Below are 15,636 nucleotides of genomic sequence, written 5' to 3'. Positions count from 1 at the left end.
CGTATGATAGTAAGAACACACGTTAAAGTGCAATAAATACACTTGGAAATAAGCATCTGTGGGTATTTTGAGTATTTTTAGCACAAAATACAATTTCTCAAGTGTATTGCAAAACGAAGTTGTGGACAGGAAACTTGACTTGTGACAACCACTTTGACAAATGGTGGGCTAAGATGCTGTGTGATTCGGATAAACTAAAAGACTGGACTTTTGCTCACATGACTTGGACTGCTAGCTCATTTTGTGGTTATATTCAAAGTCATCAAAGTCTTCGACCGGACTAAATCATGATATTTTTCTATCGTAATTTAATTTAATTTTTTTTTATTAGTACATGAATTTTATGAATTTCTCGATTAAATCACAAATAATATAAAAATAATAAGGATGCAAATGTGAATGACATTGATTGGATGTTTTATCTGTTAAGAAATCATAATTCGGAATCCTTTCATTTTATATTTTGAATAGTATGTGCAAACCATTTCAACAAATTTTGTGTTAAAATGTCGAAATTGATTGGGATAAAACTAGACACCACTTCAGTGCACATTACTTGGTGTGATGTTATTGGAAATAATTTGAATCGTGATAAATGCATGCAGTTTAGTATCCAGCCAATGTGGTAAGGACGCAGAATCGGACATTTTTTTCCTGTGAAAAATATTTGTGATTTTGTTCTTTTACCACGTCAGTCAGTCGCATACTAAAATCGCCTGCATTCATCATTATTCAATTCAAATTCTGTTTTCATTATCAGGTTGAAAAGTCAAGCGACTCGTACCCTACGTTAAAGGTACATGTCAATATTTGAGGAGTGGGAGTGGGGTTTCGACCTTGAAATATTCACCAAAATTCGGAGGGCCCGCTTTTCATGTGAAGTGGATGGTTTTTAATGAAAAACAAAGATTTTCCTATATTATCAATAGAAGACTTGACTTATGTCCAACCCACTTTTCAAGTTTCCGCTCAATGCCAAGTTGATTGCGATAGGGCTAGACTTCTTTCCACACCACTTGGACAGCTCATTGTGTAGAAAATTATGAACAATTTAGAAATATTTTGTTTTAATGATAGGTTAGAGAGACTCCTACACTAAGTTTTAGAATTTTCTGTCGTCCAAGATCAGTTGGATCGACTCATTTAATGAATTTAAAGTTTTTTGGATTTGAGTGATTCATACTCTATTTTTTAGAGTATTTGTCATCCAAGATTGGCTGGGTCAACTCAGTTAATGAATTTCGAGTTGTTTTGTCCCTCAAAATCGTTTGAACCAATTTTTCGAGGTGTACTCTTAGGATCACACGTTAAAGTGCAATAAATACACTTTGGAAATAGGCAAATTTACCAAAACATGCACCACATTTTGACTATTTACCAAAACGGTAAACTGTAGCAATTAATTCCAAAAACGGTAATTTACCATTTTTGGAATTAATATTTTTTACCAAAACGGTAAAAATAGTAAAATATAAAATAAAATAAAAAAATTACTGAAAATACCCTTTTTTATTTTTTGATCAAAATTAAGAAAAAATTCTCTCTTCTTTCATATTTCTATTTAGTGTTGGGAAGATTAAAAAGAAGAGAAAATTTTAGTTGGATTTTAATCACCATAAACTCAAAACATATCAATTAGGCTTATCGTTCACATGTTTAATGATCAGTATATTTTTTCCTTGCATCTATGTCTATCTTCGGTGCTAGAAACGAAAAAGGGATTCCACCTTTGCCTCTCTTTTTCTGTCTATATTTAATATTTTATGAACTAATTACATTTGCAGGTCACATTAATAAAGATGATGAACGAGGCTACTGCAAACTTACCTGGATGGAAGGCAGCAAAAAAGGAGTTCAAATGGGGTTACACTCCCTAAATGTTAGCATCAGTGTACCTCATTAGATTCAAACCACAGGCTAAAAGGTTTTCAAGGTGATGAAAGAAAGATACAAAATGGACAGAGGGGATGTTTTGAATTATCAAATAAGAATCCCTTGTCGGTAGTACTCATGAAATTAGAACAACATATATTTATCATCAAATTAACTTATAGACATGCATTACATGTTTCTTTTCTTCTCCTATACTTATGTAAGAACCTCTAATTTTCCCTCACCATATCGTTTGGACTTGCAATATAATCTTTATGTCATCGGATGTTTTCCAGCGACAGTTTCAACTTGAACCTACGTTTGTCACGATTTGTGAAGTACTTCTTTTAGGTTAAGAAACAGATGTATTTCTAAAGAAAAAAAGAAGTCATACCCTCCACACTAATTAACCCTATAAGGCGCATTTTTTTTAGTACATTAGATCTCATATAATTGTTAAATATATACTCTCAATTTCAAAAGAGCACGTATGTAAAATTGAGCTTTCAACTTTATTGGAGTTCCTCATTTTGTCTTCCCAAAAACATACTACAACAAATATAGAAATTAGGAACGGTTATAACCGTTCCAAAAAAAGGTATGAAACGGTTTATAGACCGTCTCTAATCGAGGCGTCGTTAATGAGTTTAAACGGCTGGCTAATTGTAGGATTTGGAACGGTTAACAACCGTTCCAGATTCTGACTTTGGAACGGCTTAAAACTGTTCCGAATATGAGAGCACTAATAATACATCGATTTAAAATCCGATGTCTATAACACTGATGTTCTAAATCTGAGACTTTAGACATCGGTTACAAACTGATATCTAAACGTTTTTGAAAAAAATTTAATTAAATTTTTTTTTTTACAAGCCTATTAACCAAAGTCAAAATAGACACAAATAGAGAGCATCGAGGTTCTCTATCACATTCATTTATATACAAAAAGAGTTACAATTAGTCATAATTTACAAAATTACTAAATACTTCACCATCGAAATTACAAAATGTCACATAATACTACAAATAAACCGCAATTGTCCCTCATTTGGAGATCCACTGCCACCAAGACTGCCATTCCCAAATACTTCACCATTGCTTAGCAATAGAATTGCTTGTCCCTTACGCCCATAACCAGATCTATTCATTGGGAAACGTTTGGGATTGGAAACCTTAAGAAAAGAAAGCATGGCAACAATGTCAGAAGAAAATCTAAAACACCATGAAATTGCAATAACCATGAAGCCAATGCCATTTATCAAGATCGGTAAGTACAACTAACAAGACCATTCAATGACAAATGTTTTCCACCATAAAATTAGCTTGCATATTAAAAATCTCCATCATTACCAAAATCATACTAAAATATGAAACAAAACCTCAAGAAACTAAAGGACTACTCAAATTTCATGAATAAAAGGACAAGGTAGTTGCTACTTCATACCGAATCTACAACAGCTTGTAAATAGAAAATCTTTCTGCTTTAAAACCCATCAAAGTGGGTTGCCTTTGAAATAGAAAATCCATCTCCAAGTACATCATTTTTGGAGTTCCCCTTGATAAAAATAAGAATATTGAAGGTTCTAGCGAATAGAATGGCCCACAAATGACATGGTGCTTAGACCATGTCATTGCACCCTGACGAATGACTTTGACACATAGGTTATACAACTTCAGGAAGAAAAAGGGCGGACAAGGGATCTTAAGCAGATAGCTGCATCCACAACACTATAAAGAGACAAATCAAAGGGCTAGATATAGGCTAGTAATGGAAGGAATTGAACGTTAGTCATGAACTGTCAGAAGGCAAAAAAACATAATCTGATACTTGGTGATTGAGATACCCACTAATATTAGACATGAGCAGCTGTTGTATCAAACATAGACCAATCATTTTGACGGCCTGGATATGCATGTTTGTTTATTTAAATGGAAGATTTAAAAAATAAAAAATAAAAGGTGTTTATACAACCCATGGATGGTTCCTTCACTCCTATTTCATAACAGAATGAGAATAAACCAACAAATACACAAAATATAGAAGAAATAGTTTACATGGAGAAAGGCTTTCCAAACATGAACATCCAAGTTCTAGGAAACATCATGTCTATGTATAGAAAAAAAAAAAAAAAACGCACCAATGCTGAGATGCTACTGCACATGCAAATCCAACCCTTATATTGCCATAGTCAAATACCGTATGGTACTGCCCCATGAAAACATCTCACAAGATCCTACAATACATAACCATCGTTAGTTACAACATAGAAAACCATCGAACGGCAATCAACCACCCATCCGGACGCCATCACCAACCGTTACACAAAATAAATTAAAAAAAAATCGAAGGAAGAAATAGGAAGGAGAAACGGTACCATAGAGGTCCGCAAGGAGGAGGTATATCCAAAGCTATCCGCTAATGCACTGGACCACATCTCCTTCGCCCACCTTGAGAATGTACTAATCACCACAAAAAACGAAAAACATCACAGCACCAAGTTGTCAATCAATGATTGTTACAATAATGGAAGTATTTAACAAAAAATTCTTTTATTTAGGATAATGTCATACCTGATCTTAGTTGTTTTTTATCTTGTTTTATGTCTCTTTGCTCCTCTACTTGTTAATTCTTTCTTGAAAGTTCAACCCTAGAGAAAACTGTTTCCAAATAGAATAAAACTATAAGCAACGGTAGAGATAAAAACAGAGCAACCCAAGAAGAAAATCAACTTATCCTCGAAAAACCAAGCCAAATTCATAAAAAATTTGGCACACCCCTAAAAGTTTCAAGCAAGGAAACCTGGTCATTCCAAGCTTGGATTTCCATGTTTTTCTTAAGGGTATTATATGAAATATCTTCTTTATAGAACAGGGTAGCATTTCAAAGATCCAATAGAAACTAAACTCCTATAGTGGATCCTACCATCATCACAATTATGTTGGCCATATATAATACTTAAGATCATGACTCATGAGCAATGATAAAAAAACGTTGAGCTTAAATTAAGAAACAAAAAAATAATTTGATTAACAACCTGCATTTGTTACCCCATGTTTTGTGACGTGCCGTGAATGACCTTATAGTTTACTGCAAACTATAAAGAAGCTACAAACTAAAAATGTGAAATATAAAACAAGCCTACAAAATTCATAAATAAAACTGCATGTACTCATCATAATAGATTACTACATCAGTGTTACCATCACAGAATTCAGAAACATGCTTGTCAAATCTTTGAACTCTACAAACTAAAAATCCCAAATCTCTAACATAGGCATCCATATAAAGAGGCTTATCTTACGTCGCACAAACACAATTTTCCAGTCCAATACTCAAATAAATGATGGCAAGAAGAAAACACAATAAGCCAGATAAGGGTGAATGACCTGCTCACTCGTTGTAGGAGAAATGCAACCAACATACACCCGTCGAGCGTGTCATGTTGTCTAGCACCAAATAAATTTCATGCCAAATGTTAGAATGAATCACACATAGAGACAACAAAAACTTGGATCCTCACTATGCTCTTAATCAACCAAACCTATTGCATCATAGCCTGAATTAGCATCACATGGAGATTTCTAAACTGTTGCTACACACAGGAGGAAACATGTTATAGAAAATCAAGAATTTTTATGCATACACATTCAAGAAAAGAGGAACTTTTTAAGTACCTGCCAGGTCCAGTCTTTTGACTTGAAAAAGTTACATTGGGATACAAAGTCAAAAACCATCCTACTATACTATTGTCATAACTACCAAAGCAATATGTTGCTACACTATTGCTCATAATAGAAATTTATCAAAGAAATGAAAGTAACCCATCATTTTCAAGTCCTGTTGCTATACTATTGTTGGTTATCTCTTGAAGATTAAAAACAAAGATATAATTTGAATAACTTGGTCTGTAACGAGAGGTGTTTAGACTAATAGAGATTAGTGTTACACACCAACAGAAATGCAATGAAGTTGAACCCCAAAGAATGTTTTCAATCAAAGAATGTTCCTTAATATCATTTCTTAATACCTCAATGCCATTTTCAACCTTCCTCTTTTCTTAAAGCTTTCAATTTGCACCAAACCAAACCAGATCCAACCTATAAAGAGTAGATGGATTACCTATCGCAGCACAACAATGCTGCAAATTGAAACCATAATATGTGTGCAACAAACATTTTATGCTGAAAGATTAAAATGACTCCTCTTCCAAATAGGCTGCATTAAAAAATATCAGTAATAACAATGGGAATTTTTGCAAACAAGATCGCTGTAAAGCAAGATATTTTGAAAATTAAGAAAAGGTAAAAATATTGGAATGAGGTCTTCTTACACAGCTTTTCTGCAATATAGGATTAAAAAAAAAGGTAAGATTTTTATTGAATGATTATGGTTCAGAAAAGTCAATGGAACCTTTTGGGTGTGTAGCATGAGCATTGACTAGCAGTTCACCTTGATACCCCAGTTATATTCAGGCCCACCAGGATTATGACTTGCACTCATTATAAAACCACCATTAGCCTCAAGGGGTAAAGCCACAATGGTAAACGAGCAAATAGAAGCCACTAATTGTTCAAGAAATATAATAAAAAAGAATAAACTACTTGCAAGGACGAAGTATCTAACAAGCATAAGAGTGTCATATATTGTTTGCTAAGTAATCCTAGAAAACAGCATCAAGTAAGTCATTGTACAACTTGAATTTCTCTAATGAATGAAAAATCAGGTTTACCAATTAAAAAAAAAATGTACTCAAAATCCAAAGATAATTATTTCATTGAGATAATGCCACTCCTAGGCCCAATAATTTACTTGCCCTTAACCAAATTAGAGCTTTGATATTCCAGTACCCCAGCTATAATACCAATGAGATTTTTTCCAATAGTAGCTCGAACAAGTGCCTAATGTAACATAATATATAGAGAGAGAGAGTAGTAAATACCAACAAAGAGAACACAAACTTGCAAAGTTCGCCATCATGAATCAAGTATATGTATGTCCATAGATACAAATAATTGAGAAATTATACTATATAGTTGAGTCACAAGTGACCAATTTTCTCATCTAAACTTGGAGAGATCGATTTGCCAAGCCCTTAACACCCCTTCACTCAACACATATGACTCTAATTGATTATCCAATTACAGTGTCCATCTTCACAAGAGACCCCTTTTACTTCCTAGGAGAAACTCAAAGCTGAAGAGTCTCCAAGCTCATCTCACCTTCCGAATTCATTTGCATCAACCAGGTTTAGTTACGTTATAGATCGATTTCCTGTTCTAGTTACCTTGAGTTCATAACAATCTTTCGAAATTACCTCTTGTTACTACTCCAATGCCACAAGTATCTTGGGATACCTCTTGCTATTAATAGCTCTTTCATTACACCTCAAAAATAAAGGCGTGTTGGACAGATTATTTAAGAGCACACCAACACCATAAGTTTGCATGCTTATCCTTGTTCCACCCCAACCATCATATGGAAGCTTAATCCCAATTAATGAAACAATGCACTTTCCAAAACAAATTTGGAATGTCGTGATTCGATCCACTATCCAATAGTCAATCTCATTTGCAAGCGACTAACATCTGACAACCAATTATTGATGCCGATGGCTATCAAATTCTAACAACCAACCATTCAACAACTAAATCCAACCATAAATTAAGGTCCAAACTTTTTCTTTCTTTCTTTCTTTCTTTTTTGTCGAACTCAAGCCACAACATACGAATGTTGACTTGGTTGGAGGTGCCAGCTAGTTTCGTTGGTAAAATTTATGAGGGACAATGCCATAGAATTAAGATCATTACTCATTAGCACCGAATTACTAGTCATTAAAATAATAATAATAACAATAATAATTAAATTAAAAAAAATAAAATAAAATAAAAGAAGCAAACAAACAAATATTGGCTTAATTGGTCATCGCATTACATGTAATAAGGATGTCAGATCAAGTGAACAACCAATAATACATTGCATTAGATACATTGAAATAGAAAAAGAATTATCGACCAAATTTATAAGCTATTAAACAGTGATTTGTGACTGAAGTGGTATTCAAGTTTGAATGTGTTCATTGCTGTGCCCATCCATACTCATTCTTCTAGTGGAATTCGCACTAGATGTTTGAAGTGATATCTCAAATTCTGTGAGGGTTATGATCAAATTAAACAATTCAATGGTTTGATTTGATACCACCAAATTTAAGGGTCTGTTCTAATTCATATTATATAATTTTCTTACTAACCTCACAAGAGTGGATGTTCTCGAGAGCCTTTGGAGTGATCATCGCTGGAGTGTGATGGTAAACACAATCTTTGCGCGTTTTAGTGGGAGGAAATTAGGAAAAGGGGATGAAGAGCATTCCTTTTGGTGCTCGTTTCTATTCTTCGTTGCACAATCCATCTCCCACCATCCATACCTACAAAACTCATTGCACACCTTCCAAAAGTCCTAGGTCCTAGCTATGAAGCCAACTACCTCATAGTTGCATTACAATGTGACTGCCAATCGTGAGCTATGGGTCCAAGTCCAACTAAAATATTTCAAAAAGAAACAGAAATCCTTCGAATGAGAGCGACTTTAAGTAAAGTAGTAGTAGGGATAACATTTTCTTTTACAAATATGAAGGCCACAAAATTGAGTGCACACACAAGTATAAATTAGTTGCAATCAGGGATTAAAAGCAAAACTCAATGAGAGCAAAAGCCAAGATATGTGCTTCCTAGAAGCTTCAATCAAGGATACCTTTTTGTCTGAGTCAATTTTGGTGTGCAAGCACATAGGAATTCACATTGAATTATTGGGAGAAAGGAAGACACTGCTTAGATAGTGATTCAGTTCAAAATTAGCAAAAATATTCTGCAGAATTTAATCCTGCTAAACCACCAAAACAAGGAACAACAAGGGCATACAAAGAGAACTCATGCAGCGGATATGGCTTTGAAGTATGAGGTGGGGATCTACAACTAATCATCCACAGATCATCAAAAAAATCAAAAATTTGAGGAAAATTAGGGTTTTTAATGCAAAAAAAAAAAATTCGTAATTACAGATTAGAAATTATCGGTAGAATATCAAAATGTAAAAAACGATAAAACGAAAATCTAACCCGTGAGAGAGCGAGATGTGCCTTCTCGACTGAGAGAGCGAGAGATCGAGAGAGAGAGAGAGGCTGAGAGAGAGATCGAGAGAGAGTGACTGAGAGAGCAAGAGATTGACTGAGAGAGCGAGAGATCAAGAGAGAGCGATTGAGAGAGCGAGCGATCGACTGAGATCGAGAGAGAGCGAGACAGACTGAGAGAGAAAGAGATAGAGAGAGAGAAGAGAAAGAGCGCGAGAGATCGACGAGAAATGGAGAGAGAGTAACTGAGAGAGAGACAATAAGCATGGTTTTTAAACTCGGTATTTGGTCTCGTCTCGTTCACCTCCGATACCGAGTTGACTCGGACGATACGTCTCGTCTCGTCGAGTCGTCTCGTTCAACATTAAAACAATGGTTTTTAACCATTTAAAAAATCTGAAAAAATCAGGAAAAATTCAGAATTGATTCCTATCAAAAAAATGAACCCCTCAAAAAATATAAAATTAAAAAAAAAATTATAATATACCTATCAATCAAATTCAAGGTAATTAAATAAGGGTCCCGTTCAATGGCTAACTTTTTGGCAAAACATTTTTCAAAACATGAGTTAGAAGTTTTGGAATGAGCTGATTTTTGGTGAAGATGATCTCTACGGTGAGGAGATTATCATCACCAAAAATCAGTCCAATCCAAAACTTCTAACCCCATAAAAAATAGTTTACAAAAAATGGACGGTCCACGATTTTGCAACTTGTAAACATGGGTTAGAAGTTTTGGATTGGGCTGATTTTTTGTGAGGATGATCTCCTCACCATAGAGATAATCCTCACCAAAAATCAGCCCATTCCAAAACTTCTAACTCATGTTTTGAAAAATGTTTTGCCAAAAAGTTAGTCATTGAATGCTACCCATTAAATAAAACACTTGTTTCCTAAAGATTAGTATAAATTTCTACTGAAATTTTCATCAAAAACTTCTAAAGAAAAAATAAAACAAATTATCAAAAATACATTTAAGTATTTATCACAAGAAAGTAATAATATCACTCAATAGCTATTGCTTGTAAAAATAAAATAGAAATTTTCATTTTTAACTTTTTTTTTCACAAAACTCGGTTGTCTCGGTTAACTCGGACGAGATTTTGAAAATCTCGTCCGATACAACTCGTTTGTCTCGCGAGTTAATGTAAAATCTGTAATATCTCGGATATTTCGTTTGTCTCGGACGAGTTTTGCGAAAATATCGTCCGAGACGACTCGCATAACTCACGAGACGCGTTCGTCTCATAACTCATTGTGAGTTGGTCTCATTCACCGCTGATACCGAGTTAACTCGGGCGATACGTCTCGGTCTCGGACGAGTTTTAAAACCATGACAATAAGTGGTTCGTTCCAATAATGAGACGGGAAATGAGATGTTTAAAACGGCTTTAATAGGTAAAACGGTTTAAACCCGTTTTTAATTAGAAACGGATAAAATCCGTTTTATAATTTTGTTCCTGATTTACTGTTTTCTTGTAATGCAGTTTTATGAAGAAGGATTTAAAAAAAAAACTTTCGAGTTGCACTCAATTCCAATTTGTTAAAATGCAACTGAAGAAATATCTGAATTTCTAAATTCATCAAAATTTCATAAAATTAAATATCTCACACGAGCTCCGCGCCATCGAGATCAAGGTATTAATAAGGCAAAACTCTGTCAGACCCCGTGCTTGAATAGCCATGTTCCACAAAAATCTTCAATACAATCGGTAATTCAAGATCTCGTTTTTACAGAATTTTTTTGACCCGTACAAATAGGGGTTTAGTCTATTCTTTGCATGCAATTCCTGCAAAGAAAGGCATCTATAGACACCTCAATTTGAACGGGCTATTACTCAAAAGGATCCAAAAATACAGATTTTTCAAATAAATGGGCCAGCGGGCCTCAAAGGCCCAAGTCATTGAAAAGTGACATTTTGATCGAATCAAGGCCCCTAAGACCTCCTAATGGTTTGGGAGGCCCACCAAAAGGATTCGGCCTACCTTACGCTTTTCCAATATTCGCCGTGCCATTCCCAAAATTGAAAATGACGAAATCTCAATGAAATTATCCGGCGGGCCTAAAAAGTTCGATTTGCCAACATGTGGCATTCTGATCAAACCAATGATTTTCAAAACCTAAAAAAAATGAATAAAATTAAAAAAGAGACTTGGGACGCCTACCACCTCCTCTACCCTCCACCACTCCACTTCTAAAATTCGAAAATACCTTAAGGCCCATAAACCCTCAATCTTCCAAAATCAATCTCTCACCTTCCCTCCTAACCTAAACTTAATCCCACATCACCTAAAATCTAAAACCAACCTAAACCCTCATAATCCAATCCAAAATTATCCCAACCAATTCCTAAAACCCAAGCCCAATGCCCCTAAGCCCAATCCAACACTATATCTACCCAACACTCTACCCAAGCCTAACTTATTACCCAAGTCTAATTCTCAACCCAACCCAACATCACAACCAATCACCACAATCATCAAGGTAGGACACATGTCACCACCCCAACTCACCTCCCTCATCCCCAACCTATCCCATCACCATTTCTCTAAATATCATCTACCCACACCCCTAACCTATACCTACCCCTAATCTACCTACATCAACCTATCACCTTTTCTCTAAAAAAATCTAATCTACCCACACCCCTAACCTATACCTATCCCTAATCTACCCACATCAATTCATCACATTTTCTCTAAAAAAATCTAATCTACCCACACCCCTAACCTATACCTCTCCCTAATCTACCATCATCATTCCCTACAAAACCCATACCTACAATCTAAACCCACACCTCTCATTTCAAATCAAACACTCATACTCTCCCATCAATTCATCCCAATCCTTCATTTTTACCCATTTTAACACATGACATTATCTCCCACACCCTCCCAAAATATCATCAACCATCCTCTTACACAACCCTCATTTTAATTAAAATCACATCCCCTCAACTCACTTCACCAATTAATTACTCTCTTACACAATCTCATTCTCTCAACCACTCTCATTTATTTTATTCCATCTAATACTCAACCCAAATGGGTTGAAAGATCCAACCCATTTGGGTTGTAAAACAACTCATTTATCCTTCTTACACAAATACCCTTCAATCATCTCTAATTTACCCCTACATTTCTCTTAAATCCCATACCATTATACATTTCTCCTCCTCTTCCTAAAAAAAACCCCACTCTCACTAAGAAAAATCTTACCAATTCTCTCTCACTAATCCTCCCCAAGTCTCACAAAAAAAAAATCATATACTACACTCATCTTTTTCATCATCTATTCTCTACTCCTTCAATCATACAAGAGTTGTATTTTCTTAAATCACTAAGAACTCAAGAAGACTCAAAGAAAAAAAAAAAAAAAAAAGATTGAAGATACAAGGTGGGTGCAACAAAAATAATACCCTTCTCTTTTACACCCTCTCCTCCTCCCTCTTCTATCATCCCCTCTCCTCTTCACTTTGTTCAAATGAATTTAGGATGGATGGACATCAAGGCAAATGATTCATTAGGATGATCTCTTTCAATGAGATGATCCTATGATCAAGCCGAAAGTAAATCCCTACTTAGGGTACAAATACACACACGTGGAACTTTATTTTTATTCTTGTATTTTCAATCAAAATAACCGAGTTGAGTTGAGGTTACCGCCACTTGGCGGGGAGAAAAGGGTGTCTAACACCTTTCCTTTTCTCCAACCAAGCCGTTTACCCCGAATCTCAAGATTTGATCCGTACCTTATCCATCGAGAGTCACTAAACGCCAAAATGTCACTTTTTCAAAAAAATGCACGTCGGGTGACCATTCACACCCACTTACAATATGAATGGTGGCAACTCCTAACCTTAGTAGATGTGGTCATCGTAATGACGAAATCCACGTATTTACAATGCCTACATAGCCAACACTTCCACTACCATAGTTCAAACCCTAGCGCGAACCAATAATCAGGCGAATTCATGTAAAGCCCCCTTTCGACAATTCACGAATCTAGGAATGACCTTCACCGTAGCTTTCCAAAAACTATTGAGGAAAGGCCTTCTCACTCCTCTTCAACCTCGGCCTCTGCCAAATCCCCTACCAACGTCGCATAACCCTAACCTCTTCTGTGAATTTCTTCAAAACCCTAGTCGTCATACTGATCGGTGTATTACCCTTCGTCATGCCATCCAAAACCTCATTGACGTCAAAAAGATCACCGTCCCTACCTCAACACCACCAAACGTCACTACCAATCCACTACCCGTATATCAACCTCCCCTTACCCTGAATATGGTCTCCAAAACCCAATTACCATTTGACCCAGTCTCCCTCATCTATCCAGTCCACATCAAGCCACCCAGTTAACCCCTCATCGGAATAGCTTTCACTGACGAGGTCTATGCCACCAACCATGAGCCATTTGACCTAGCTGAGGACGAGACGTACTACTTATCCCCACCCCGCTACGATAACCCATCATACACCAGTTACCTCTTGGCACAAATGGTCCCAGAAAGTGCATTATCCTTAACAAGTGAAGACCCTTACTTATTGGCCAAAGGGGATGAGCCATTTTCACTCACTTGTGATGAAGTCAGACATGTAACCCAATGAGGAAGAGTCTTTAAACCACCAGAACTCAGTGTTGACAACCCTGCAGCCTTGGCAAGAAATGAGAAAGTAGACCATGTCAAGGAAACTATTGAAGAGGATGTCGCCGTAATAAAATAGTTAAAAAGGGCAGGTGCCAACATTTCTGTTTGGGGTTTACTTATGGCTTCCACAGCTTATAGGGAAGCTGTTCTCAAAGCATTAAGCACGACCCAAGTTTCACTCGATACTTCCCCAGATCAATTGTCCAACCTAGTAGGAACAACATATGTTGAGAATAATTTGTCTTTTTCAGACTCAGACCTCCCAAAAGAAGGACCAAGCAATACAAAGTCGCTGCATATCATAGTTGACTGCAATGGAATGAGAGTTCCTCTAGTCTTGGTAGACAATGGAAGCACATTAAATGTTTGTCCATTGAAGACTGCAACTTGTCTCGGATTCAAGGCAGAAGACTTCAAACCAACAAGCCAAGGTGTCAGAGCTTATGACAATACAAAAAGAGAAGTACTGGGAACTTTGCACCTACGAATATCCACAGGTATAACAGACTTCCCTGTGGAATTCCAAGTCTTGGATATCCAGTTATCATTTAACTTATTACTAGGGAGACCATGGCTGCATCAGATCAAAGTTGTACCGTCTACTCTACATCAGAAGATTAAATTCATCAAGGACGATTTAGTGATCACACTTCATGAAGATGCTGAAATCATGGGAATTGTCAATGACATCGAAACTAAGGACAAGTCGCTACCCGAAATCCAACCCGAGCAACGAGAAATACAGCTCAATAGATTCAAATTTGAAAAGATTCATGTCGTTCAATGGGATAACCCTACAAAAGAGTTTGTTCCTATCGATAACACATTCAGCTATTGCGTGGCCAATATGTTTAAAGACATGAGATTCTTCTCGGGCATGGGCCTAGGTCGTAGACAACAAGGGATCAGAGCTGTATCGATCATTCAAGAAGTAGTTGGGACTTTTGGATTAGGGTATGAACCTACCAAAGAAGATTGGGCATAATATTGGAAGATAAAGAGAGTCAAAGCAAATGCGAAAAGACAGGGGCATATCATCGATTTGATTAATATGAAGTCCTATCGAAAAACCCTTAACGGGCACTTCATGAAAGCAGGAGAAGACTTTCCTTACTGTGGTTTCCCAGAACCTTTCATTAATCACCTCACGGGTACTCGCCAACCAGGGTTTGAAATCTTCTTTGGGATGAGTTGGCCTGACAAGAAAGAAGATAAGGCATCTAAAGAACTAAAAGAAACTGACGATTGGCAAATAACCATCAATTCACTCAACATCGCCCAAATGTTCCTCGAAGAAGTCAATATATCAGTCGAAGGTGGTGCTCGAAGCCCACAGTCTGTAATCAAACCCGTAGTTGGGTCTCTTTCTAATTACCATGTAATGAGTCCTTTGCTTTACGTTGAGTCTAGTCAAGTTAGTCTTGCTAAGTCCGTTGAGTCCGTAGTTAGTCCTGTCACTCCATCCATCTTTAATGAAATAGAAAAAATTTCTGATTATCCCGAATGCAATAATGATTTAACTAATAATCTCGCTTCGAAGGAGGAATCTTCTAACGAAGAAACCTCTATCGAACTAATCAAATTACTTGAGCAAGAGAATGAACGCCGGGCTCAACCTATAATGGAGGAAACAGAACTAGTCAATCTCGGGACTAAAGAAAATCCTCAAAAAGAACGAACCGACAGTATAGAATGAGTAATGCCAAAAAGTTTTTGATCAAGTCAAAGAGTATCTCGCGAATCTACCTATTTTGGTTCTGCCTACCCTGGGTGAACCTCTTCTTCTTTACCTGTTAGTCACAGAAGAAGCTATGGGATGTATGTTGGTACAGTATGACAAAGACAATCACAAAGAAAGAGTTATCTATTACATCAGCAAAAAGATGTTAGAATACGAACGGAAATACTCAGTTCTTGAAAAGACCTGCCTAGCATTAGTATGGGCTACTCAAAGGCTTCGATACTACATGCTCTCCCATTCAGTCATCT

The 15,636-nt window shown here is 36.3% G+C and overlaps 1 long non-coding RNA gene across 12 annotated transcripts; it reads right to left on the bottom strand.

Annotated features, from left to right (window-relative positions):
* Positions 1-2,765: 2,765 nt before the first annotated feature.
* Positions 2,766-9,238, bottom strand: LOC147384064 (uncharacterized). Of its 12 annotated transcripts, none has more exons than XR_015172765.1 (7): positions 8,121-9,238; positions 5,901-5,970; positions 5,260-5,465; positions 4,444-4,530; positions 4,248-4,332; positions 4,011-4,106; positions 2,766-3,044 (listed from the first exon to the last, which is right to left on the bottom strand). It is a non-coding gene; the product is annotated as an uncharacterized LOC147384064 (long non-coding RNA). The 12 variants fall into 12 exon arrangements; XR_015172768.1 differs by having other exon boundaries at positions 5,260-5,414; XR_015172766.1 differs by having other exon boundaries at positions 5,260-5,319; positions 5,415-9,238.
* Between the last annotated feature and the right edge of the window lie 6,398 nt (positions 9,239-15,636).

This window comes from Akebia trifoliata, chromosome 15 (assembly GCF_017979445.1).
Source record: "Akebia trifoliata isolate Shusen 1 chromosome 15, ASM1797944v1, whole genome shotgun sequence".
Lineage (NCBI taxonomy): Eukaryota > Viridiplantae > Streptophyta > Magnoliopsida > Ranunculales > Lardizabalaceae > Akebia > Akebia trifoliata.
This window is presented reverse-complemented; position numbering and strand designations above follow the sequence as displayed.